A 27,187-nucleotide genomic window follows, 5' to 3' on the forward strand; every position below is an offset into this window, starting at 1 on the left:
GTCAGGTTGTATGTATTACAAAACTTGTTACAGGTGCAGCTTTCATTTCATTTTGAAAAATTAAATGGCTTTTTGTTTAGTTTTGTGACATTTACAATGTTTTATTTACACGTAAGCAACTGATATTTTCACATAAAAACAAAATAAATGCCATGCGTTAGCTTTTTTACCGAACATGTAATAACATATATACGTGAATTACTAAATATAAAATTTGAACACCAAGTTGAAAAGTTATTTTTCTATGCGTCATAAAAACATAATGATCTAAAACCATTTATCGTTGCTGTCGGACAGAAAATTACATGGTGCATTTAGAAAAAATAATGGTTAAAACTACCAGAATATGGTTAATTTATCTACCGTGTCTCTAGCTCTATGGCAACACAAAAAACTCGGTAACCGTGTTCCTCGCAGTTGAATATACACTGTAGCTGAGAGATCTAATCGGCCAACCTCATGACCCGCTGAACAGGGGTTCGATTCCCAGCGTTTATACCACAATATTCCTTCAATACATTAAAAGTTTCTAGTGTATTACACTCATCAATTGGTGACCCTAGACTATTAGAATGCTAAACTATCATTCACGCATAAATGGCACAACACCCACAGAGCTTCAATGTTCATTTAAGTTTCATGGATTAGAAACTATGCTAGTAGTAAATGGTTACAAAACCGTATAGTTTTGTATTCACGGTTTTTAAAGGAACCAGATTTAAACGGTTTCAAAACCACAAAAAGGTTAAGAAATGTTCCTAACCATAAACTTTATGGTTAATCAGATGGACAGACTGCTGCCAGTTATTTTACCGTAATTTCAGAATGAAAATTCGTACAGTGTATTAGAAACTAGTATTTAATCAGAAACAGTATATAGTAGAAACAATGTATTTTAATTTTTTTATTATTATGCATGATAATAAAAAAAAATCGAAATTCCTATTTGTGATTTAAAAAAATTAAATTATTTTTTAATCATTTCAATAAATTATTTTTATATTCATAAATTATTTTTTAACCATTTTTTAACCATACGGAGGATTTAAACCATGTAGCAGGATATATCTTCATATTGGTTAAGTTGTAAAGCAGTTTTTCCTTACTGTATTATTTCTCCTTTGCAACACAAGGGGAAAAACTTATTAATCTTGTAAGAAAGCAAACCTTAAGGCGGAAAGTTGAGTTCTTCATTCTTATGGTTTAAAATGGTTTTAAAACTAACTTGTTTTTAATGGCTGCTCGATTTACACTTCGAAATGAATGACAATAACTAAATATGATTGCAGGATTGAAAATATCTGATGAAGGAATATTCTTATTAGTTGACTTGTAAAGTTTTTCCTGATAATATTATCTATCTTTCCTCAGCAACGCAAAGGTAAAAAACATCATACATGTTCCTCTTCACTTTCTATCTCACTCTACTTTGGCCTGATATTTTCTGTCTTTCCTATTGTTTTCGATTCTATTACAATCGTCCTGCGTCAAGAATATTTGGGTTTTCCTCTTTTTCTATTGCCATTAGGGTTCCAAACAAAAACTTTTTTGACTATATATTTTTCAGGTTTACGTAGAACATGACCAATCCATTTCCACTTACGTTTTTTAATTTCCAGATGAATCAGTTTATGCTTTTTATTTCTGCAATTCAAAATTTTATGGAACCACTTGAAACGCAATATTCCTCATTAACAGTTCTTAATAAATACTTGAAGTTTTTTCATGTTATTTTTATTGCAGTGCCATATCTCAGATCCATAGAGTAGGGCAGATTTAACATTGTATTGAAAACTCTAATTTTTGTTGAATTTATTGTTTTTTTCCTACAAAAAACTATTATTTTTCGTTCTTTATTTGTTTAGCTTAACTTTTATTGTTATTTATCCTAAATTGTACTATTTCCTCTTACACCAGTAGGATATAAACTAAATAGTGCTGAATAACTAAATATGATTGCAAGATTTAAATTATCTGATGAAGGAAAGTTTTATTAGTTAACTAGTTAAGTTTTTCCTTTCCGTATTATCGTCTCTTTTTAGTAACGCAAAAGGAAAAAAACTAAATTGTACTGATTCTTAGAGCCTGGTAAAAAAGCCATTTATTCGGTTAAATTTACTTTTCAGTTTTGTATTTTCACTAAGCTTTGGTAATGATTTCGGTAAAATTAGCAATAAAATATGGTTTTATAATGTGATAAAATTAGGTAAATGTGGTGTAATTTGACAATTTTATCATAATACTTTAGTGCATGGCATAAAAATCCTTTATTCAATTAATTTTATTTTTCAGTTTTGTATTTATTTACTGAATGCGTAGTAATAAAAACTATAATTTTGAAAACCAGAATTTTCAGTAAACCGTTATTATATGAACTGAAAAATTAATAATGAATGGTTTAAATACCGAATATTTTGGTTTTATTAACCTGAATTATGGTTTTTCTTACCAGAAATATCATTACCATACGGTACAATAATTTCACCAGAAATATCATTACCATGCAGTTCGATAATCTTACCAAAATCAATTTCTTCGGGTAGAACTCTCTCTATTTGGTGGTATTATTTTTTTTGCCTACTTTACACTTGGTTGAAAAAATATTTGAAAAAAATTATGTAAGTAAAAAAAATTAATTAAAATTTTAATCAACAACGCAAGTTTCGTTACATTTTACAAAGAAATGAACATATTTCGGGTAAGCTTGTTGCCAAAACATAAAATTTTTGTTTAATAAATCACTTTTTACAGTGAACAAATAATACAACAAAGAAAATATAATGTTTTTTGATTTTATTCAGAATGTGCATTAAAACTTGTTTGCTTTTCTAAAAAGAAAGAATTTTTGTAGTTGCGTAACCTAAACAAAAAATTATAGTTAAAAAAAAACTGTTTGCTTAACAATTTATTTCAATCTATCAAAATAGTTATGGTTGTATCAAACTATTTTCCACTTATTGAAATGTAATCTCTTTCATTTCACAAATCAAATCGTGATTCCATGTAAAGGAGAAAGAAAATTTTATTTATTTAGCCTGTCATTTCTAGAAAAAAAGGACAATAAAATAGAATAATAATAAACAAATAATGCTCACCAGATACAATGAAGAAAATCAAGGTCAGTTTTCAATTGCTCAATTTATTGCTTCGCAAGCCCGGTTGTGCTTGCGTAACATCTTTTTAAACCATTAAGCAAAACATGCATCCTCTTTAAAACACATCCCATCCTGTTTACTTTGAATTTATTGTAAATAAAAGAATTATGTTACCTATTCTTCTTGGCTGAAGACATTTAATTTTTAACTAATTGGTGTTGGTTCTGTTAGTATATTAAATATTTTTTAAATAAATATTTTGACGGCTTCAAAAAAAAAATATTTACAGTTTTACGTAAGTCAAAATATTAAAAAATATATTTAGAACAATATGTTAAGAAGTCCAAGAGGGCGATTACGAATTTCAATGAAATATCCTGTTTTTGTGAAATTGAGAAAAACCTACTTCTAAATTTATTAAAATGCAGACCTGTTTTCTTGAATGTCAGAAAAAGGAGTTTAGCTTTAGTTTAAAAATATAAAAAAATTTTTTTTTTCGGGAATTTCAGTTCTTTTATATATATAGTTTTTTTTATACGCTTATAGTTTTAAAACCATTTAGAAAAACATGCACACTTTTTAAACACATCCCATATATAGAATTTAGGTTTGGTAAATAAAGGAATTGAGTCAAATATTTTTTCTTATCCGGTGAAAATTAATTTTTAAATTGGTGTTGGTTCTGTTATTATGTTAAATACTTTTTCAAATGCATATTCAATGGCATTACAAGTAAAAATAAAACTATATTGTTTTATTTAAGTTAAGATATTTAAAAATATGTTTCGAAAATTAAGTAAAGAAATCCAAGAAGCCGATCTAGAATTTTATGAATGGTCTGGTATTTGTGATAATGTAAAAAAAAACTATCTGAATCTTTTTAAATGCCGACCTGCTCCCTTGAATATCTGAAAACAATATTAAACTTTAGTAAAATAATTAATATAATTTTTTAAGGAGTTATAGTTTTATAAGGAGTTATAGGAGTATATACATTTAAGTTGTTTTTTATTTTTTTAAAATATTTTTTAAACTATTAAGCTTCTTTTTCTTTAAACAAATCACATTCTGTTTACTTTAGATTTAGGTATTATAAATAAAAAAATTACGCCACAATACTCTTTTTTACATTAATTACACTAATTTTTAACTAATTTAACTACTCTAAGTATATTTAAAAACTTTAATGAAGATTTTTATCACACAAAAAGTAAAATAAACCATTTTCAGTTTTCTGCAAATGATATATTTAGAATATTAAGTTAAAAAAATCCAAATGGCCAGTCCAGTATTTTAGGGAAAGTACCTGTTTTTGCGAAATTGTGAGAGAAAAAAACTGCTTCCAAATTTGTTGAAATCCAGTCCTATTTTCTTTTAATGTCTGAAAAAAGGTTTCACTTTGGTTAAAAAATATAAAACTTACTTTTTTAAGGAATTATAGTTTTAAATTTATAAACTAATGACTTTCTCAACTCCGTTTTTGAAAGGAAAATTTTGTGAATGCATTTTTAACACATGAAAAATATCGAGTAAGATTTTTAATCCTACTATGTAAATTTAATAGAAAAATGGTTTTTATGCTATGCTTTAAGGTATCATGATAAAATTATCAAATTTTATCGCTAAATTTTATCATATTTTACCAAATTTTATCACATTTTACCAAATTTTATCACATATTATAAATCCATGTCTTATTGTAATTTTACCAAAATCATTAATAAATCGCTTCGTAAAAATTATTGAACTTTTAAATGTTCCCATAGATCCAGGTATCCCATATTCTGATAGGTTTAAAAATATTTTTTTTTCTCAGTGTAATATTTATGTAAAAATATATTGTGTATTAAAAATGAATTTAGAACACATTAAAAAATTTAAAAGCTTTTATATCAAAACAACTGATAAAACATAACAATAAAATACAATTAATTGTTAAAATTATGAACTATAATCTCGAATATAGTTTAAATTTTTTCGATTATGGTAAAATAATATCAAAACAATAAACAATAAAAATAAAACAATAACATTATATTAATGGTAAAAAATTATATCTATTTAGTTTTTCTATAATCTATTAAAATTATATCAATATAATAGATATATATTAATTATATCTAATATCTTTTTCCTCAACCATTCCGTTTCTTACCTTACAACAGCTGAAAAGCCAGCCATATTTTAAAAATTTCACTAAGTTTCCAAAAATTATACCATGCAAAAAAGTTAATTTTTTCCAAGCTAGTTTTTATTAACGAATAAATTATAAATTTATTCATCATTCAGACAACAAACTAATTAGAGTTAGACACTGTATTTTAATTTGCACGTTCTGATACAATCCAAAATTTTTTTAATATTAGTATTAGTGTTAAATAATCCAATTAAACTGATCAAATATTTCAATCAATTTTAAACAATTACTTTTGCATTGATTTCTATAAATAATTAAATAATTATTACTTTTTCAGTTTAAATTTTCAAAAAAATGTTATAAAATCAGAGTAGGACCTTGACAATCTAAAATCATCTGAATTAAATAAACGTGGATTATCCGTTTTACTGGATTATAGAATTTTAAAACGAATCAGGGCTTTATAAAAAATCAAAATTGGATACTCATTTTTTCTGGAATTGCCTTACAGTTGAAAATATTGAATGATAATCCTAAAATCCGTTTTTCAACGTGTTTGTAGAACGAAGGGTTTACAAAGAGGTCTGATTAATCAACTCAAAAAGTAAACATTTATAATCCAAAAGATATAAATTCACTAATTTTTGAAGAATTTCATCCAATTTCAAGAAAATATACTGAGATAATCCAATACTTCTAGAGAAAAACTATTATTTTATTTTTAATGTCTTAAAAAAATTGAGATTTACATATTATGTTTCACGCAGAAAACATGGTGGAATAATAAACAAGGAAAATATCAAAATACCATTAAAAATACAAGTAAAATCTTTAAATATAAGTAAAATCCAAGATAATTTTATCAATTTGTTAAAAATGGAATAATGTTACTTATCAAATATTTATGGTTGATAGAATTTGTTTTTCTAAATTTTCGCCACAGATGCTTTTTTTTTTTGTTTAATTCGGGTAGTAAATAATGAAATAAGCAAATTCAAATTATTGTATTTGAAAAAGTACGATGGGTAAGTAACTAAACACAAAAGAGATCTATGCTTTATATTTAGAGAACTTATATTTATCAAAAAATGCTAATTTTCTTATAATTTGTTTTAATGAAAACTTAACAAAGCCACACAAATCCCACTTTAACCCTAATAAAATTTTATAAGTAACTCAAATGGTAAAAGTCAATATCGCAAATAATAAAGAATTATATTTTAAAATTTCTAAAATAATTAATGAACATACTTAATTAATAAGTTAACTAGTACTACCATATTAAAGGAAAAACTTTAGGATCTTCTGAGGAAAGAAAAAGATAGGGTCTTCTGAGTGTTGGTCGCGGCTTTTCCATACTTATAGGTGCAGGTTTCCCTGTTTAAAAAAACCGTTTTCCCCCATGTTATTCAATGAGACAGTAGTGCATAGCAGGTAAATTTCCGTACAGTTTTACCCAGGAGACTCAACGCTTGGAGGTTAGAATATTAAACAAAAACATTTGTAATTTATCTATTAATCTAAACGACACCAAATTTATTTGAAGATACCAAAAATGATATGGAAAATGATATTCTGGATTAAGAAAAAAAAGTAAAAAATAATTAATTAAATAAAATAATGGGAACGTATAAAAATGGAAAAAAGATACATTGAAGAAAAGCATGAATGAATTGAAACGAAATGATGAGTCAAAGTTATCTAAAAAAATTCCCACTTGCTTAATTTTTTTTAATATTAGTAGCTCATTTTTTAAATATTTAATATGGAACTAACCCGAATTTGCGTTACATGGATAGGAAGACCACGAGATTCTCCCACGGTTAGCCTAACGGAAAAGGGACTCTAACCCATGATCCGTCTACCACTGAGGATATTTCACCTCAACACTGTGGTCGGTGCAAGCCGGTTGCTGATTGTATCGACCAGCTATGGCTGGGATTCGAACCCGTTTACCCTTTTGGAAGGCGAATGCTCTATCCCCTGAGCCATGAGAGTTTTAGAAAGTATCCATATTAGTTATCATTCTAGCATTTGTAGCCTCTAACTCGAATATCGCAAAAAACAAGAAGCGCCACGTTTCCTACTATCGGTGATTTTGGGAACTAAAACGTTTTTTCCACTCCTTATTCTTCTTCTCATCGTTAGTAGTTTCTTAATGAAATTCGGTTCCATTTCAGCTGTCAAATCAGGTTACAGATCATTCTCAGTAAGCTCCATTTAATTTATGAACGTCTTATATATCTTATATATTAATTTTAATATATCCTAACATCGTAAATATATATCGTACGAGTATATATCGTAAATTTTTAGAATCCATATCATATATTTTAATTTTCAGGAAATGGAATCTTTAAAAATTACATTCATCGGTATATAAACTTTCAAAAACTACATGAAACACTAATGGTTTGTGAATTTAGTTACTCTCCTACACTCTTTTAACACTTGAGTTTTTTTTTAAAACAGCAAAGCGTGCATTAGAAATAACACTTCGATCAAATAACTAATAGACTGAATTTTATTTATTGATATAAAAAATAGCGAAAAACCTAATGGTTTGTTAACTGTATTACTCAATTTATTTTTTTAAAGCTAATTAATTTCATTTCTCTAACAGTTCTGGTGTTTTTTAAAAAGAATAAAAGCGAACTTTTCATTGTAAATAATATTTCAATCAATAAACTTAGACTAATAATATTTATCAGTATTAAAAACTTTATTTTTTAAAGCTTATTTTTAACCTATTTTTTTAAAGCTAACCTTATTTTTTAAAGTAGATAAATTTCATTTTTAATAGTAGGATTTTATTTTTAAAAATAACAGTATAACGTGCATTATAAATAAAACTTCAATCAAATAACTAATCGACTAAATTATATTTATCGGCATTTAGAACTTCTAAAACCACACATAAAATGCTAATGGCTCGCCAAACTTTATCTTTCTGTTTTATTTTTCAAAACAGATTAATTTTGCCTTTTTTACTTTTTAACAGTTGGGAAGAGTTTTATTCAAAATGTTGATAAAAAAGACGAGATAAGTATATATCGCTCACAGAACTTCGTAAATAACTAGTATCTATCTCTAAATTCTTCTTATTTTTTAAATAAAAATAGTCTGACATTAAAATAATCAAGGCCTTTTTGTCAAGGACACACCAGAACAACCGTCGGAAAAGAGTTAAGAAAAAGAAATAAAAAAAATACCGAAAAACTTGTTATTACTTTTCTTTAAAACTTGTTATTTATTCCTAACTTTATCAAGGCGAATCATTCAAGATTTGCATGGACCAACCAAATAGCTTGACTGAAAAATTACCGCTTACAGTAGGTAATCTGTATACAGTACCAGCTCCATAAAAAAAAAAAGTTTAGTTTAGACTCTTTTTACTTTGGCGATCTTTATTTATTTTTATTTGCTAGTTCTCAGTAAAAGCACCTTATATTAGTAACCAAAGAATTATATGCTTTGGAATTATATGTTTGTGAGAGTTTTCTTTGAGCTTTTTTTATCAAAATGGCGACAGAAAACATTTAAATGAGTTGTTTGTTAGTACTTGTTTCTTTGTAGCTTCTATAAGAAGATGAAATAACTGTTATTCTTGGCGACAAAAACATTAACTAAGAAAAACTAGTTGTTAGTTGTAGCAGATATTTTTTTTCGTAAAAAAAGAAACTAGTTTACACCAATTTTTCACTTATGATTTCGTTTAGGGCATTAGATAGCATAGTAATTATATATTGACATTTTATGTTAAAATGAATTTATGCACTTGTAATTTTATTTAAATACATCCTTTGTTAAGAAAGAAAAATATTGGTTTAGTCCTTTTTCATTATAATTTTTATTAGATTAAGCTATATAGTTATATCTATAAATTAAGTAAGAGGCAAAAGAAAATTATTTAAAATTAAGAAAGAAGTTGATGAAAGAAAAACTTGATATTTTTTGAACTACGCGAGATATTGTTGAAACTCGGCAGTTGACAGTAGGGCTTGCTAAAAATTTATTATTATTTTTTATTTTGAATGAGGATTTTTTTAAAGTTTAGTTTAGAGTTGTTCATTTTTGTGTAAGATTGTATACTGGCTATGAGGTAGCCAGAAACCTCTGAAAGGATTACTATTTGGTCGCATTGTTCCTTGTAACTTGCTTTTATGGGGCAATATTCATGACAAAATTTAAGCTGAAAACACTACAACTATCTAAGAGCCATTAAGAAGTTACCTATGCTTGAGACAATATTAAGACTAACCCGTTTCTGTGGGTTAATCTTGGGTTTTGTGATTTATGAAAAAGTTTAATTTAATAACCCTAACCATCATCGACTCAGAATTGTAATTCAAGAAGTCAACGATGTCTATAAAACAATATTTAGACTAACCTGCTTTCGCGGGGCGTTATTTATGCAAAAGATTAATTTAATAACACTGACAATTATCGCGCTAAAAAGTGCCATTAAAGAAGTAGTCATTGATGCCTGTGAGACAATGTAAGGATTAAACCGTTTTTGTGTGGTATTTATGAATAAGCTTAATTTAATAATTAGTAATCATCACTGAGAACAAAATAGCTATTCAAGAAGTCATCAAAGTCTCCATATTTCATTGTAATTTGCAGAAATTTTAAATTTGAATCTATGCAATTTGATGGCAAGGATATCGATTATATCATATATTGAATCTCAAAATCTGTAATTTCAAAATGTAAAAATTTAAATGAATGCATTTTGAAATACAAATAAATTTTGTTCATAAATACAAATAATTTGTTTTAAAAACCGTAAATAATGTTTTTTTTTATCAGTCTTTTTTTTAACCATAAATGTCATTTATACGGCAATGTTATCAAATTTTTGCAAGATTGACCTCACGACTCCTAGCTCTCTATCAGAGCTGTGCTGAAATATGCTCAAGTTATTTGTCTTAAGACCATCAATTAAATATATAATAATTTAAAAATTTTACACGCTTGATACATTTCAATTATAAAAGTAATAACATTAGTTTTTTCTTTAAATAACTCTAGTTTAGCAGTATAGTTTAAGAGAAAAGTAATCTGAAAATAAAATTAACTAAAAACTAACTCTTTAAGTTCAGAATTTTTTTTATTACACTACACACGGATCACGAGAACTAAACCAACGTGAAAAAGAAAATAAGTTATTGCTATTCTGGAAAATGTCATTGACAAGCTGCATTATATAAATTCCTTAGTAGTGGTGATTAATTAATTGAATGTTGGAACATGCAATTTACAGATATGATTTATTTAGACGAGGATAAAGTCCGCAATTTTTTTTTCTAATGGATTCAAAAAATTAGAAAGCTTCAGATTACGAATTTAAAAAAATTATAACAGTTCACATCTCCAATATTTTTACAGTAATCAAGTGTTTTAAACCTTTATATTTGTCGTTTTAATCATCATACAGCTTAAAATAAATTTTAGCGGCAATTAAGGGTAATTTATCTTAAGGAAGCCGATATGATGGAATTTATAAGGTTTCTTTAAAGGTAATATAAATTAGTTGTAATCAATAAATGCATATCCCTAAATTCATTTGGTGGTTTTTCCCATGTTGTGTTTCAAAAGCCGTTATGTAATTGCGAATCAACAACCAACGCACGTTCTACCACAACTTAGTCACGCGCCACAAACGCAGCAAAAGACATTTTAAAAGTCGTCTGCTAGAGAATAAAAAGAGGAGGGAAATGAAATTGAATAATTTTTGTCATAGTGTCCCTACTCTTGATTCATGTCAAAAAACGGTTTACTTAGGTTCTTTCGCGGCGTATTACAAATCCAGAACCTGTTTTTAATGATTGGAAATAGGAACCGCACAGATAGTAAGTATATTCGAACGTTTATGATAGGGCCAACATTTTGACACTTTCCCTATCGGCTTGCTGATCGGCTCATTTACCTTCCATGTTTTTCATGTCTCTCTCTTTACCGGTTTTTTTTCATCCGACCTCAAACCTGCGCTGGTGGCAGACAAGAAAAAGTGTATCGTTTGATTTTTTTATTCCTTTTTTTTATTCCAGTGGAATTAGATTATTCTAATTTGGCTTTAGTCTGAAGGGTTTTATTTCTCCTTTCAAGCGTTTAGACGCATTAAAAAGATTATGTCAATTATGATGTCTTAAAGACATTAAGTATCATTGCGTTCTTAATTGTTCGATTTATTTTTTGTTCGGGAAAAAGGCATATTATGACATTATTAAACGAATTACATTTGATGAATAAAAAGAATGTTATGACATCTTTATACAAAAATTAAAAATGCTATATTTTATGGTGTTCATTAGTTGTACAGAGAATTTTATTGACATTCCTATAAGCTGGAATTTAGTAAGATAATTTATTTAAAATCATACAAGCTAGATTTTAATAAAATGATTTAATTTATAAACTTATAAGGTATGTAGAATAAGAAAATGTAATTTGTACTCACACAAGCAGCGTTTTAAAAAGTTACAATTGAAAACATTTGTACTACACAATGATCTTAATAACAAAGTTTCATGATTTCAGTACCGTTGTCGTAATTCAGATTACAATAATCCCAAAAAGTTAAGACCTTCTTAAAAAAGGGGCAACACAAAGAGCAACGATAAAAATACTCCTTCTACAGCCAGTTGTTGACTAAGGGGTCACGGCTGTTAAAGCTCTACAATTTCCAGTGGTCAGTATTGTGCATTGGTTGCCTTTACTTTCAAGATTTGTCATCTATTGATCTGAAGATGGATAGGCTTCAAGATGACACTGGAGTTAGAACTTCGGTCTTACACAGTACAATCTAGTAACTTAAGTACTGCGCCATTGTGGCTCAAAGGGCAAACATAAAAATCTTTACTCAAATCACTGAGACATTGAGAAAGGGTATATTTCATTTATTATACATGCTGGATACCTCAGCTGCTTTAAATTTTCAGTTATGCTGCTACCAATTAATCTGAATGGTAGATGTATATCACTCATATTTTTATTTATACCGGGTTAAGATGTATGGTATTATGAACATATAAAATTTCCAATATTATTTTCAAATTATGGAATGATGGGTGCAGGCCAATAAGGGTTAGGACACAAAAATTGAGCACATTCCTAGTAAGGACCTGGCAGAAATTAACCTTGATGGAAGACTAATCACGAGCTCGATAATCATTGTCTTCGTGATCAATGAGAAAGTTTTTCGTGGTTTTTACTACCGGTGACAGAAATGCAGATTGGTACTGATACTTAGTTTAAAAATTCTCATAGGTTCTTAATCATATTAAAGATTTATGAAGTTAAATATAGAACATTGGAGAGTTGCCTGCAATTCAATAAATAAAAACAATGCCTACATAGAGAAAAAAGTATGACCAAAAGTACCATAATACGGTAAAATTACCGTATTTCTCTCTCTCTATAGGAACACCAAAATTCTCTGTAATTTTTACAAAAGTTCTTTGGTAATGATTAGTTAAATTAACAATAAAATATGGTTTTATGATTTGTGATAAAATTAGGTAAATACGGTAAAATTTGGTAATTTTATAATGATACCTCAGAGCATTGCATAAAAACACTCTATTCTGTTAAATTTACTTTCCAATTTTGTATTTTTTACTAAACGTGTGATAATAAGAATTAGAATTTTAAAAACCAGAATTTGTGGTTGACTGTTATCAGGTGGATGGAAAAAATACCAAAGGAATGATTTAAATACCTTATATTTCAGTTTTAGTAACCAGTATTTTGGTTCTTTTGGTCAGAAATGTCGTTACCACACAGTACGGTTAGTTTTAGAATTTTTTTCTCAGTGTAGAAGAATTTTAAAATGAATAAAATCTTAGATATCAGTTTGGGTAGGAACAAAAAATTTAAATATTTCAATACAGTTTATGATCTGTTACAAGGTGTTTTAAAAATACTTAATAATTATAAATGTTAGTGAAAGGTTTAGTAAAAAAAAAAGCAAAAACAACTATAAATGTTCAAAATCATAACAACCTTTATCTCCTTTTAATCTTAAATACTTCAGAATAGTTTTCAATGGAGAATTTTACGGTCATTAGACCATTACAGAAAATACTCATTAAGGGAATGAATTAGCAGTTTTTGTGTTATTTTTGTTATCTCTAAAAACACTTCAAAATGATGTGCAAATAATATAGAAAAAATATTCATAGAATCATTGTTCTTCTGATTTTCTATCCATTATGTTATCAAATAATTTAATAAAAATAAAAATCAACAAAAACATGTATCGTATAAGTTCAAAAACCTGAATGCTTTAGGAAAATAATGTTTTTATCAGTGTACAAGTTTTAATATTAAAGAAGTTGAGTATCAGTAAAATAACAGTAATATTATATGCAATTTTAAAATTTATTACATACAGTTTAATTGTTTACTAACTAACATAAATTGATTGTCATAAATAACACTGGGGATTTTTTTGTTTTGTTTTCTGTTTCATGAGATTATTTAACAGACCTTAAATAGTTTCGTATCGCTGATTTTAAATCTTTAATTTGTTTCTCACTCTACGCTGCATTTTCTTATTTTTTTGAAAAAAAAGAAATGGTATTTTAAATCTATTCGTCAAAATGTACAAGTTTAAAAACGTTATATTTAGCAGGGGGTCTCACAAATGTTGCCACAAACTTTCAGAGAAGTGAGAAGACTTAAAATCGTATAGGAAATGCCGTAGTACGCCACTGGGGGCGCGTTTCTAATATGATTATTTTTTCGCGAGCTTTTGAACCAGTCATAATAGGAATGCGCCTTTAGCCACGTACAATGCCATTTCCAGGCATGAGTTTTTATGCAATTTTATCTAACAACCCTAGAAGTTGGTAGCAAAATTTACACAATCTCCTGTACACAACGTTTACACAACGTACAACAATACACAACGTTTTTAAGTTTAAACATTTCGACAAAAAATAGACTAAAAATATCTTTTTAAAAAATTTGTATCTTTAGAAGAAATATTAATTAGGAATTTGAAATCCCTACAAACAAATTAGTCAAGATCATGTATATGTATAAATGCAACAAAATTTTTTTACGTAATGTAATATTTAATTTCAAAAAAGGAAATAAAATATACTTAATGACAGAATTAAACGGTGCTTTTCTTCAGAATTATCTGTATTTTATATTTTAAAAAAATGAATGTATTTTGTCAAAAATTATGCTAAATAATTAAAGACAATAAGCTTTTTTTAAAAATATTATAACTTAAATATATTTTTAGAAATATTATGTTAAATATCTAAAGGCAATAAACTTTGTATTCTATTAAACTTATTTTTAAACGTTTTATTCTAAAATGAGTAAATCCGTACAACTTTCGGTTAAAAACTATAACATTTATCATAATCAATCATCGTAACTATAAAATTTATAAAGAAAACACGTAAAACTATGAAAGTTTTTTAACTTTTTGTTTTTCAATTTCAGTTAAGTATTAAGGATGTTAAATTATAAAATAAGATTACTTCAAAAACATAGTATTTTAATTAATTTTAAAATTATTATAATCAGTCAAGCTAACTTTTTTCCTATTTTTAAAAATTTAAACAAAAAAGTATATTTCAATCATTGATAAGTTGTAACATTATTAATCTGATTAAGATATTGTAAATACAGAGTTATCTTGATAAAGATCTTTTACTTTCAGATCTTCTTTTATTTACAGAAGTATTAGAACACATTTCTAGAACCTTTTGAATTACAGTTATTATTCAAAAATAAATTCAAACTGAAGATAAATTGAAATAATAATGGTTTTAGCACATTTCTTTTAAAATATAAATGCAAATATCTTACTATTTCATTAAAAACATTTCAATGATGAAACAATTCGAAGAATTTCTATAAAACAATGTTTTATAATTTTTACATATATTTTTTTAATAAACATAACAAAAGATTGAAACAAATGTACATAAACATTTCAATATTCATCTTATGCCCATTTTACCTCGATTAAAAATGTTAGACGTTTCAAAATTTTTTATCACAAAAAAATTTATGATAAATTTGGTATAAACATATTTGTTTTACAAAATAGCGCTTTATTTATTACTTCTTAAATTAATAATTTAAATAACAAACTAATTTATATGTACATTTGCACTATTAGTTTTAAATACTTTAAATGTTTTTATTAAGGTATTAAAAGGGTGAATAAAATGCATTCTTTTTCACAATTTTCTGATACAGGAAATCAGAATACAGGAAATTTCCGATACAGGAAATCTCTGATACAGGAAATCTCTGATACAGAAAATCAGAGACGATATAGAATTCATTCATGTCTATATATCATAACGTCTAATTGAACAAGTTATTTTTTAATCTTTTTTTTTCTTCTGAACATAGCAGGAAGTAAATAACGTTTCCAATAAAATAATGTTTTCAACTTATCTTAAATATATTTTAACAAAACTGAATGAGAGATGTGCGTTTTAACTATATTAAATTATCAAAATTTTGTAACGTTATAAAAAATAAAATGTCTCTGTTGTTGACTACCATGTTATTAAATGCAGTATATGTTACATTTCACAATAACCGCATAAAATAAAGTTTTAAATAATGTTCTTAATATAACAACGAAGTTCAATAAAAAATAAATTGTTATAATATGTTAACATTTGCTTATAAGCAAATTGTTTATGAAAACTATTTCTTTGTTTCTAGATAAACAACTCCTTTATTTATAGATAAACACTTTTTTGTTCCTAGTAAAATGTTATCTTATCTCACAATATTTATCAGTGTTTATAATGTTTTAAATGGCTTGCAAGTCAAGTTTAAATTAAGAATTTTTATTACTAAAATCATGTTTTTATTTGTTACTAAAACTATAAGTATATAAAATATTAGTTAGAAAATTTGCTGGTTTAAAAATAGAATAACATTGTTTATCATTTTACATTTCTGGTATTAATTAGTAAGACTTTTATATTCTTAGTTCCATAAAAGTAATCAATGAGTTATCAAGATAACATTTTATTATCCACTTTAAAAACGATTTCTTAATTTTTCGAACAAATACTTCCGATACGTCAAGAAAGATTACAAACTCGAGTTATATATATATGTATATATATATTGGCGTAATGCACTATCATATACATTATATCCCCAAATGCCATACAACACAAAACACCCAAAAAAATAATATCAGAAACGTGTATACAGGTCAATAAAATGTAGAAATGTTGATTTCTGACATATTTGAATTATTTTTAATATATACCAAAAATATTTTAGATTGTATACAATATTTTTTTTATCATCCCAAAAATATTTTAAAATAACATCCCAGAAACATTTCATCAATTATCATCTATCAATATGAATTTTTCATATAATTGCTATTTATGAATATAGCTCAAATGATTTTGTATTTTTTTCTAAACTCATTTTAAAGTAATTGGGATATTTTGTGCTGTATAAATCTTTTCCAGTTTATTTAAATGCATTACATACATGCACAACATATTGTAAAAAATCCCTATTCATATTACAGTAAGAAATAGTGGCACCTCAGGGTGACGGTACTTTTTACAGTAAAATTCATTTTTACTGAACATTTTACGGAACAAAATTCTGATCTACCCTAATTTTTACTGTAAAATCACACTGTAATCAATATTTCTGTTAAAATTACGGTGTAAAATTTGATGAAAAAAAGATGGTGCCAGTACTTTTTACTGTAATTTGATCCATAATTTTTTACAGCAAGTTGATATAGAATGTATTATATTATCAAATATTTTTTTAATTATTTCGAAATATTAGGTGAAATAATAAAGTACGTAAATAAAAATACTATTTTTCAACTTAGTAAATATAAAGTAAAGTAATAAAATAAATCCATAAGGTAATATTTCTCAATAGCGTTCTTCGTTACAGTGCTTCAATTAGTAATAAGTGTCTCTTAATAAATTATTCAGTTTTAAAATATTTCCCTTCATTTTTCTAAACAGAATACAAATAGTAAAATTGAAATAAATGTCTATTTGAGATCCTATTTAAAAACTAAAATCAAAATATTCACTTTTTAAGACGAAAATCAAAAAGCTAATTTTGTTCGTCGGTTCAAGCAAATTCAAATATCTATACTAGTATTAACATAACGAGTAGTTAAAAAAGTTATGAATGGATTAAATTACGTCATTGAGAAGAATCATTGAAAGCTGTTTCTTTTGCGTAGTAGTTGTAGTAGTGAACGGTAATAGTAAATGCAAATGTGATGTGATATGTTTTCTGTCTAAATTGAAAATGAAAAGTCTGAAAACGAAATTTGTTTCACAGACATTTTAAAAAATGAATTTCAAAACAAAACTTCTAAAAAAATTGTGAATATTTCACAAACATTTTTACATCCTGTAAGGCAGTGTTTCCCAAAGTGTGGTACGCGTACCCCCAGGGGTACGGGAACAGTTTAGCTGGGGCACGTGTTCTTATGCGAAATATCTTGCAACAAACGAAAATTTCAAAAATTTTATTTAAAAGCAAAGTTAGTCATGAAAATTTACGATTACGTATTTTTCTATTGGCTATTTTTTGCAGAGTTAACAGTTAACAATTAGTTGTGTCAACAGCCATTTGTGATTTTTATCTTTTGTGTAATTTTTTTATAGTAAAAAATACATAAGTTTTTTATTAGTGGTACACAGCGTTACGAAAAATTTAGGAAGGGTACAGAAAAATCATAGGTTTGGGAAACACTGCTGTAAGGTAACAGGAACAAACTATTGGGACAATATTTCCCAGATTGCGGCTACCCGCTATATTTTGGGGATCCGTTAAAATCCGTCGGGAAAAAAGGTATGTTTATTCAAAGAAAGTACATTTTTGTGTCTGAATTCGCAGCTTGAAATATCGTTCCCACTAATTATTTAGCATATTAGCATAAATTATTTAACGTAAGTCACCCTTTCGAGCCATTAAGATTGAGTCCTAGAACGTGAAGATTCGATTATTAGATCAAAAGTTATTCAGAGTAGTCCGTTTTGTTTATTTGTTTATTTTGCTCTATGTGCATGCATGATGCCTCAATGTGGATTTCCGACTTTGTATAAAATGCCTAGTAATAGTACAGCATGTCAAAAACCGAACGCATAAGCATGACATGATTAATATTTAAGGCATTGAATTTTGTAAAATAACTAATAAAAAATCTACAATGTAAAGTTTCATTTTGTAGAAATGAATATTCTATAGAATGATTAAGTAAAGTATATAATAATTCTCATATTTCATTTGTGCAATAAAAATATCAGGCAAAAGACATTTTGGTTGTACTAGTCTGTTTAAGGGGCCATAAAATTCTCCTAACTAGTACTGACTCATATTTGTTCATTAAGTTAGTTCAGTAAAAAATATGTGAAAAAGTAGAACACATTTCTTTAATTTTAAAAAGCTATTAAAAATTTTATGCATTTTCAATAAATTGATAATTCGAGATTGAGAATTAGATTTTAAAATTTTTTACGTCCCACAGAGATCAAAAAGTACTTACATATAAACGGAAACTAACAATTAATTTTACTATTTGTTAATTACATATTATTAGAAGTTACAGAAAAATTAAGAGATTTTTTTAAATATTCTGCAACATACAAGTATTATACACAATATTTATTCGTTAAAACATTTTATTCTTCTGTTTCATAAAAGGGTTTTAATAATAATGTGTCAAGGTATTACAATGTTTTAATAATTTTTATATCCATCAAAAAATTACCGTTATACAAATTAAAAAAATTGCCTGAAATTGAAACAGTTTTTTGAAATATTCTTAAATAAACATTAAGAATTAGTAACAGATATTAAAACTGATTAAAAATAACTAACAAATGAAATTCAAATGATGAGTTATAAATGAGAAATTTATATAAGTTAATACCTCATGCCAACAAGATTTTACAAGCTATTCATATTTTTTCATAAACATGTATTATACTTTAGATTCAATACATAAATACGGAAAATAAGATCGAAATGTTATGTACTGTTTATTGTTAATGGAATATATTTTTGAGGTAATAAATATGTTTATGAATGAGAGGTAATTTAAATATGTTAAAAAAAATTAGAAAGTAATAATTATTACTTAAATTAGCAAAAAAATTAATCTGTATACAAAAATAAATGTCTTACATAACTAAATAAATGCCCGATTTAGATTTATTTAAAAGATTGATTTAGAATAATTGAGCATATAGAAGAAGAATAAATTTAGAAAGATCAATTTAGATCGATTTAAATAAGACAAATGAAATAAATTATGCATCAATTGATTTTTTAATCAAACTTAAGAACATATGGTGCAGATTTAAAGTATAATCTATCCATTTTAATAGCTAAGGACTAAACTTTTTATTAAGATGAAAAAAAAATAGAGTTATGCTATTAAGCTCATATTATAAATATTTTATTACATATATTATATATATATATTATCTTATAAAATTATTATTATTATTATTATTATATATATATATATATATATATATATATATATATATTATGAAAAGTTACTAATGAGAAAGCTTTAATTACTTTATGTTTTGCTTCATATTGTTCTTTTATAATCTGTCATAAATAGCCAACAGTATAAAACTTAATCAAATATTTGGATAAAAATGGGCAACTAAAAATTGTATTCATGATAATTAAACTAAATTAATAAAACATGAGTAAATTAAATTTGAAGAAGATAAGCGTAAATTAACTATTTTAAACTATGTTAATAATTATTAAATAAGAGATAATTTTAATTTTTTGTATAGTTTTAAAATGTGATTTATATTTAGACTGCAAAGAGGTTTTCCCATTTTTAAAAATGAAGAGTAAAAATGTGGATGCAAATTTCATTTTCATTTGTTTTTAATTCATAGCTACCTCAAAATAAATTAATTTGTAAAAATAAAAAATAAATAAATTTTTTTAATTCTATAAATCACTTTTTAAGTTGAACTAATAAAAATTAAAAATAAATAAATAAAATGAACAAAAACACAAATTGAAGAATAATCTTGAGAACTTAAAAAAATAAAAACAGCAAAAATTTTTTTCAAAAAAAACTAACTTTTCATATACAAAAATTTAATAGAATGAAGAAATATTAAATATTTATAAAGACTAATTATAGAAAGTATGTTATAAATATTTTAAAATTAATTAATATATTAAATATAATAAAATTTGAAATAATTACTTGTTTTAAAAATTAAATACGATATCTTTAGCACGAGAAATATGATATTAAGTATAATGTAAACTATTAAAGTAAATTATTTAAATTACAATTAAAATTTATCTTAATGCTATAAAACTAAAAGTTTAAACTAGTTAAAATATATTTATATTTTTCTTAAATATTGAGTTTTGCATCTGAAATTTATAGAAATTTGATTTTATGAAAAAGTTCAAATTATATACTTAAAATAGGAGTAATAATCACCTTTTATTTAAATGTAAAAAAAAATTTCATGTTACTATTATTCATATTAATACTATTTAAAGACTTCAGATTATTTTTAATTTAAAAAGGATTTGTTTAAAATTTTAAAACTAACTGAGTTTGAAAAAGTGTTTCATAGCTATATTTTAAATACAAAAGTTATAAAAATATAAAGCGAGTTAATATTTAATAAAACATATTGTTAAATATTAGGATAATACTTTTATTATATTGTATATATAATTAGTTAACATTTTGCTTGAAAAACATTATTACTATTTTAAACAGAAATGCTTCTTCAAGCGTGAATTTATGTTTTTAAAGTAATTTTAAGTTATGCTTATAAAAGATCTTATAAAAAATTATTTAAATATTTATACAAATATCTTTCTGTTAGTTAATGTATTGTGAAGGCAAATCTAGAAATATAAAATTTTCAAGAGTAAATCACTTTAATGGTGATATTCATAACAAATTTATTTATAAGCAGTAATTTATGTTCATCAATGCAGAACTATCTGTTTAAATGTTTTTAACAGAAATGAGTTTTTAATTTATACATTTATGATTATTAAATAATTTTATAAAATCTTTTGTTTCATGTTTATACACATATCTTTTGTTTCATTTAGGTATGTTTTTGGCAAAGCTAAAATAATAAGATAAAAAATTAATTGATTAGCTGGATGACAAATTTATTTGTATATAATCGATATATTATCACACATTGAAATTTTTAAGAGCAAGTGTATAAAAGTTTAATGTTTCTTTTCTTATTTATTGTCAGAAATAAATGCTTTTGTTATGTGTAAACATAATCAAAATTATCCAACAAGAAATTTTTTTTAATCCCAAATATCCATAAAAACAAAAATAAAATCGCTTTGACAACACGAAAGCAAAAAAATATTTCGTAAATATTAATTTTTAAAAACTAGTAAAACTGTTGAATGTAACGTTTTACACCATCTTGTATACTGGTAGAAACTATGATCTTTAAGAAGCAATTTTACGGTAAGTTTCAAAAACACGCCGAAAATCACGCGCTCTCTACCGGCAAGTTTGTTTTTCTCTTTTAAGTCCCAGACGACTTTTTTAGCACACGCATTTTATTTATAAAAGTGCATACAATGAAAAAAAATAAAATACCTGTTAATATACTATCAATTAAATTAAAATATCTTAATATTTTATTCATATTTATATTCGATTCACTTCATTTAATTGGGACGGAAAAAGAAATAATATTCTTGCAACTAGAAATGCAAACGATCTCTATAAGTACAAATGATTTCTCAAGTGTATGACGTCACAGATTCTTTACGTAATTCTGGTTATTAATTTGAGCATTTGATAATAATACCGGCGATTTTGCTGGCTTTCTCCGTTATGACCGTTAGTTTCCGCTCCCCTATTATTTCGTTCGATAAAAGTCCGGCAGATGACATACCTTGTCCCGATAACATTCTAAAATATCCATTGGAGCGGAAGGACGATTTTTATAATATTTCCAAAAGATCTCACCTCTTCATATTACAGGAACGAAACAACGTCGTAAGGAAAAAAATTAAACGCAAACGACAATGATGTACAATTCCCTCAAATCCATCCACCACATTTAGTCAAAGAGCTGTCTCTCGCGTGCGGAGAAACCGGCAAGTAAATAAAAACATATCCCTCCGCACCAAACAACTAAATCATCAAATATAAAGGATGATTTTTGGTTAAAAACATTCATATAGAGCTTAAAATATAACTTTGAAGTGAGTTTTTAGCGAAAATATTCATAAATCGGTTAAAAATAAGTACCGCACTTTTTTCCTGTCGCGTATTTGGACATTGTTATTCATAACTGTGATTCGCCCAGCATTTGTGACGTCACGCGCACCTGCTGGGTAAACAGAGAATGAGAGACAAATTTAGATCCCATGCCTAGGATGATACAAGGTCATCCGTTTCCACAGCTCTTAGACGGTTTTCTAACTCTTTTTTTTTTTTTTACTTCATTTCTCTCCTTTATTTTATTTCTGAATGCTCCCTTCTTTTATTTGTCTCCTCAAACCGATGAGATAAAACTTTTAACAGATCGCACTTGCGACTTTGTTTTGTTTTGTGATGAGGAGACATTTGACATGAAGAGAGACTCAGTCATTTGTTCCTGTGTTTTAACGTTCTAAATTTTACCGGGGATCGTTTTGCTTTTTTACATTTATCTTTTCTTTCTAAGATTCATCATCTTAATAAGTGATTCACGTAATTGCTAGACAATATCGATTTATTCAATTTTAATGGGTTTTTTTTTTAGATTAACTTAATAATGGAGAAAAGAATAGTTTAATTTTTTTTTTGCGATAACTTATTTTGTAATTTTGATCTGTTTATCGATTTATTTTTGTCATTCAACATTTGTTTTTATCTCCTCGATGCGATGCTTAATTTGGGTGCTTTTGGCCACAGTTACGTAACTCAAAATATATTTTATTTTTTTCTTTATTAAATTATAATATTTATTTATTTTATTGCTCATTTATTTATTTTATTTTTTATTCATTTGTTTACTTTATTTTTTTTATTTATTTAATTTTTAATTTCTGAAAGACACGTTGAATTCTTATACCTTTTAATATTCCCTGAATTGATCAATCTAAAATATTGAACATAATTGTTTATCTTCAGAACAGTAATATTTTTACTAGGACTTCATGTTTTGCGAAAAATTTGTCATTAGACATGAATCTATTAAGTCCTTTGTTTCTGAGTTCTAACATTCATAGTTTTGCCGGGAATCGATTCATTTAATTGTTAGACAATATTAATTCATTTTTTTACGATTTGAAAGGAGTTTTTGATATTAACTTTTTAATGGGAAAAATATTACTTTTTTTAATTACTTGCAATGTGTGAATATTTATTTCAATATTTATCTAACTATTTCTTTATTGATATTTTTTCTGAAATCTTAACCATACTTTATTTTTTTATATGATGCAATCTGCAATTTCATTTTACGTATTGATTTATTTTTAAGATTTAACTGAATGATAATCCTCGGAATTGTCTAAATTTTTTGTGTCTGCTTTGTTGCTTTTCTAAGTCTTTTTTCTTCTTCTTAATGTCCTCATCTTTACACTTAAATTCTGAACTATATCAATTAATTCAATTTTAACAATTAATTAATTTTGATAATCAATCAATTAAACCATTTTGTTTTTAGATTGACTTTTTGAATGAGAAAAGAAAATTTTAATATTTTATTTCTTTAGAGGTTCAGTAATTAAGAAGCGTTGTGTAAATGATTTTTTCATTCAATAATTAATTTTTTTATATTGACTTAAGTTCATTTCAGCCTTATTTCATTTTATACATCGGAAGGAAATTTTTGTTTCTTTATTTAATTTTAATACGTTATAACTTGGTATTATTTTAAATATGAATTTGATTTATCAATCAACAAATTTAATTAAATGTTGCATTTAGCAAGTTTTCCACAGAACAATTTTATTTTTGTTTCATTGTTTAATGTAATTTATTTATTTAATGCTTTTTTTAAAAAAAAAAGTTTTTTTCTCTTCAGCAATATTTCTTAATAGTTTTGTAACTGTATTTTAGCGTTTAAATTCATAAAAGAAATGTTTTCTGGAGTAATTTTAATGATTAATGAATTGGTCTTAATCATGATAAGCATCTTAATATTAAGTTCAAACACTACAAAAAAGTTAAATAAACAAGATTAAACTCTTTAAATAATTAGCATCAATTCATCTTTACTAATTTTTTAAATCAACAAAAAATAACCTAACGGCTCATAACCAAATTTAATGGTGCTGTAAATTGAAGGAAAAAAAATAAAACTAGACTTAAAATTTATAAAAGAAACCGGTCAATTTTAAAGTCTATTAAATTTTACAAAAGGTAGCAAAAAGAATGTTAATTATTAACCCTTTATCCGGAAAAAAGCAAAATATGCCAGCTTTTGAGAAAATAGTCAACAAGATTTGAATCTAATATAAAAGAGTTAAGTCAATTTTAAACAATAAATCAAGTAGCTACAAGGCATTATTACTTCATTGCTATTTCATCTAAGGTTAAAAAAAGTAAAAAAAAATAATCAAAATCTACACTATTTTAAATATATTAAAATTATTTTCAATTCCAGCTAATTAAAGTTAAAAAATTAATTATTAATAACCGAACTCATTCCATGTTTTTAATCCTTAAACGCTTCAGTCTATTATCAGTATTTTTACTAAATAAAGTATAGCTTATATCATGATAAAAGAATAGACGAAGAAGACTATTTCATTTTTTATTATTATTTCTAGCAATTTATAGCAAATATTATCCGTAGCCAATTAATCTATAGCAATAAACCGTAAATTGTTAAAAATTCACGCATTTCATACAAAAATATGATTATAAAGTTTTATAATATTTTTAAATTAATGCGGAAACAGTCTTAAATATGAGGTTAAAACAGCTAATATCCCTACTCCTTCCTAGAGAAAGCGACTTAGGTCAGTTTCCCCTCCGAACTTCGAAGTGATCTGTGTTGCCCTACTTAAAAATGAGTCTTATCAACTTGCCGCTGCTATTTTCAACGAGAAATCTAATTCAAACAGCAATAAATCGGCAACTGTTTGTTTCAGGGTTTTTAAGGAGTCAAACTTTTTAACACTTTTGTTTTTAAATTTGTACTCAGTATTATATAGTTTATGCTTATTTCGAATTTCAAATATTTCTTTCTTTTTTAAATTTGAATTCTTGTAAGAGGTATAATTATATTTTTACTACTAGTTAACGTCGCTGTCGTCAAGTTTCGATGAAATTTAAGTTTCGTACAAGAATATTTCGTTCGATTCAAAGTACAAAATTTTTGATCTACAAGTCAATATTAGCGGTTGAAAATTTAATAGCTATGATTAAGTATTTTTCTAAATTTAAATTCAATTCCTGAAAATTAATATTATGAAACCGTTAAGTAGAAAACTACGCAAATTTTTATTTCTTATTTTTTTTAATTTTGCATTTTGTTAAAATAAAAGGTTAAATAAAATAAAATGCAGTCTTTTATTCGGCGTTTTCCCTATTTTTTTTTTTTTTTTTTTTTTTTTTTTTTTTAAACTTTTAGACAATAAATTTAGTTAAAACTCTTGTAATTTACATGATATAAAGCAAAGTTAAAAATTAATAAATAAATTTATTAACTAATTAATGAACTCGAATTATTTGTTAAAAAAAACTAAACTAATGACCCACTGAGGGGTAACAGGGGAACATTGATTAATTATATTTTAATTGTTTCAGTTTAATAAATTAAATTTAATTGCATTTCAACATGCCCTAAAAATAAAATACAATTATATGCGTGATATTTGTAAGGGTTAGGTGACGTTTCCCTGGTTAACCTCTCGTCAGAGGAAAGTCGTACAAACTCTAGAGAAATAAATACAAGACAGCAAATAAAATATAAACTATTTTAAAGGTTCCTTAGGCGGAACAAAGGTTAGAAACCACTCCACCGTTATAAAATAACCAAGGTCTCAGGATAAAATAACGAAATTTTATCACATATTACAAAACCCTACGTTATTATCAATTTTATGGTATTTGTATGGTTAGGTGACGTCTTCCTGGTTAACCTCTCGTCAAAGGAAAATCGTACAGACTCTAGAGAAATACAAGACAGCAAATAAAATAGAAACTACTTAAAAGGTTCCTTGGGCGGAATGAGGGTTAGAAACAACTCCATCATGATAAAATAATTAAGGTATCAGGATAAAATAACCAAATTTTATCACATATTATAAAACCCTATTTTATTGTTAATTTTACCAAATTCACAACGGTAAAAATTACGAGCCTTATAGCGTTGATTAAAAATACAGAAAATTTTACCATATTCTGGTAGTTTGACCATTTTTTTTTCTTAGTGCAGATATTAGGATGAAAAAAAAAGCAAGAAGTTTTAACCGGGCGACCACCTACTGGCATTTCCTATCTAGACCTCTATTTAAAATGCCTGTTAACACTAAGAATTTTGAACACCACCGAAGAAGAGGAACCAAAACAAAACTAATAATATGTTAAGAAATCCAACTAAGTTCATAACAATTTTGGTGTTATTTATTCATAAGACCTAAGGTAAAACGTTTTTCAACGTAAAAGTTTTTCTAACATGCAATATGATAGCTTTGGCAAATTATAAGATTTGATACTTTGTAGAATGTTACATTATTAAACTAGTATTTATACGTCCATTTGCGTAAATAAACAACTTGTATGCAAGTCACGTACGCCCTTGAATGGCGGTAACTTTATATCTTTATTATATCATGATCGAGCAATCTACGTAGTTTTCGTTCGCTTAACTATTTGTGAACAATAATTAATAAATTTCAAAATAAACGTGATTAACGTTTTAAATAATATGTTCTTTTCAATTATATATTATAAACTATTCATTTC

General features: G+C 25.7%; 1 protein-coding gene across 1 annotated transcript in view; it reads right to left on the reverse strand.

The window, feature by feature from the left end:
- LOC122269725 (putative nuclease HARBI1) overlaps positions 1 to 22,378 on the reverse strand; it is a 122,952-nt gene extending 100,574 nt beyond the window's left edge. The window contains exon 1 of the mRNA XM_087152140.1: positions 22,247 to 22,378. The gene's annotated coding sequence lies outside the window, so the exon portion shown is untranslated. The remainder of the gene's footprint in view (positions 1 to 22,246) is intronic.
- Positions 22,379 to 27,187: the final 4,809 nt, after the last annotated feature.

The sequence above is a fragment of the Parasteatoda tepidariorum genome, chromosome 9, assembly GCF_982258835.1.
Source record: "Parasteatoda tepidariorum strain Cologne lab strain chromosome 9, Ptep-v5.0, whole genome shotgun sequence".
NCBI classification, from domain to species: domain Eukaryota; kingdom Metazoa; phylum Arthropoda; class Arachnida; order Araneae; family Theridiidae; genus Parasteatoda; species Parasteatoda tepidariorum.